Source organism: Cynocephalus volans, chromosome 12, assembly GCF_027409185.1.
Source record: "Cynocephalus volans isolate mCynVol1 chromosome 12, mCynVol1.pri, whole genome shotgun sequence".
Lineage (NCBI taxonomy): Eukaryota > Metazoa > Chordata > Mammalia > Dermoptera > Cynocephalidae > Cynocephalus > Cynocephalus volans.
In genome coordinates, this window is record NC_084471.1 from 17735449 (window position 1) to 17738005 (window position 2557).

At 39.0% G+C, this 2557-nt stretch overlaps 1 pseudogene; it reads right to left on the reverse strand.

Moving 5' to 3' along the window:
• Positions 1-1556: 1556 nt before the first annotated feature.
• On the reverse strand, positions 1557-2292 carry LOC134391626 (MAPK-interacting and spindle-stabilizing protein-like; annotated as a pseudogene).
• Between the last annotated feature and the right edge of the window lie 265 nt (positions 2293-2557).

Here is a 2557-nt window from a genome sequence, read left to right on the forward strand (position 1 = left end):
AAAAACATTATAAACATGCATTAGGAGTCAATTTTACTTATAAGAAATTGATTTTTTTCAAAAGTGTAGTATTTATTGTTGAAACAATTTAAGTGTACAAAGCAATGAGATTTTTCTTCTCACTTTTTTTCTGGATGAAGGCACTGTTACTGGTTGTCACTGAAGAGCAGATACTAATTTGTTACCATTAAGTACACTTGACTGCTACATTAGATATTGCATCCAAAGGCAGAGTTGGCAATTTATCCCAATGTAGGACAACCATGATTTACATATGTATTGGCCTGGATTTTTATTTTAATGTTACTTTCCAAAAATAGTTAAGGTTTTAGAGGGGTGTAACTCATCTGGCTGAAAATAAAACAAATCAGGTGAAACTCAAAAAGAAGGGAAGGTGTACTAATGAAAGATCAAGAATTAAAATGAATACTGACTAATGAACTCAACACCTGACAATAGCTACAGACAGTTTTTAAATGTATACTCCAAAATGTAATGTCAAGAGGACCATGTTTATTTGTCCTATAGACAGAGCAATCATTTGTTTAAATTATGGCAACATAATTGTTTTCAAAAGTGTATTTAGGGAAGTAGTGAAACAGAAAAATACTTGAAATATTTTGCCAGTGAAGTTACAGATTCCAGCAATAATCTACGTTACCTTAGATTTTAACTATGTGGTTTCATAAACAAATCATATCAAAGAGCTATTCAATATAATTAAAATGCTTTCTAAACTTTCTGTGAAAAGTAAATAAAAATCACATTTGAATGATTTGCTTTTTTTTTTTTTTTTTTTTGGCACCTGGCTGGTACAGGGATCCAAACTCTTAAACTTGGTTTTATAACACCATGCTCTAACCTACTGAGCTAACTGGCCAACCCTGTATTTGCATTTTTATCTGATTTTTCCAAATGTATATCCAAGTTCAAGAGACACACATCTACTCTGAGAGGTGCAAGAATTGTTTCATGAATGCCCTCTAAGAATAGTAAAACCATCGAAATTTATTTATGCATTCAGGTTTATATATATATGAACTTTAAAAAGTTCATGGAAAAATAGAATTAAAAGACAATAGTAATCTTTCTATGAACTTTTTGAAGTAGCCTCACGATATGATTTGGATATGTTTATCCCCCCAAAACTCATGTTGAAATCTGATCCCCAATGTGGCAGTCAGTGTTGGGAGGTGTTGGGTCATGGGGGCAGATCTCTCATGAATAGATTAATGCCCTCCCTTGGGGGTGTGGAGGGAGGTAGTAACTGAGTTCTCAGTCTATTAGTTCCCTTCTAGAGCTAGTTGTTTAAAGGAGCCTAGCCTCTCTCCTCCTCCTCTCTCTTGCTTCCTGTCGCTATGTGATCTGCTTGTGCCCGCCGGCTGACTGCCATTTTCTGCCATGAGTAGAAGCAGCCTGAGGCCCATACCAGATGCAGTTGTCCCAAAATTGTGAGCCAAATAAACCTCTTTTCTTTATAAATTACCTAGTCTCAGGTATTCTGTAATAGCAACACAAAAACAGACTAATACACCTCATATATATATATTCTGCCTTCAAAAGCAAAATGTCATCTTTTCCTTCATTGTTAACTTAATGGTAAGAATAAGGCCACCAGACAGAAGGTCCCAAAGGCACTTAAAAAGAATTGTTGTAGGGTATGATCCTGCAGGGGCAATATATGGTGCTGGTGGTCCCCAGGCTCCAGATGGGACAGAGCCCCGTTGGAATAGGTGGTAGTGTCTGGTGTTCGGGAGAAGGATGAGTGGAATGTGGTCCTGGAGATGTATATGGTATATTAGGAGGAGGATTCTGCACTCCCATTACTGGTTCCCATGGTTCAGAAACATGAATATCCATAGACCTAAAAAAGCAGTTGTAGCTGGATTTGTGAGAGCACCATATAGTCTCGGAAGCTCTGGAAAGGGGCATATTTGGTATAGGATATGGTTTGTGGGGACAGGGCCTGCAAGAGTTGGGGCTGGATAAAGATGACCAGATGGGGAGCATGATGGTCCAGAAAGAGGAAAGAGGGCTAGGGGAGCCAGGAGCAGTTCAGTGGGGGGCACAGAGGGATGCAATCCTGTTGGTGGAGGTTCAGAAGGCACAGCGAAAAGTGTTGCACTTGGTAGGAGTCCAGATGGCATAGAAGGCAAAGCACTTGGGTTCTTCCAAGGTTTGGAATCTGGCCAGCTTTGAGGAGGTTGAGCAGGTTTTCCCATTGCTCACAGCAGAGTCTTGGGCAAGGGCCTGTTCAGATAGAGCATCTGCCATGGAAAATTCATCAGACATTTTCCTGGCAAGATCCTACCCCATACTAGCATGATGATGGGGCTGAGAAAACTGGGTGTTGAAGAATCAAGTGCAGCCTGACTGACAGCCACAATACCAGCCACACATGGCTCTTCCTTCATCCAATTTTTTTTTTTTAAATAACAGCTTTATTGGGATACAATTCACATACCAAAATAATTTACCCGTTTAAGTTGAATAATTCAGTGTTTTTTTAGTATTTTCACAGAGTTGGACAATCATCACCACTATGTAATTTTAGGAC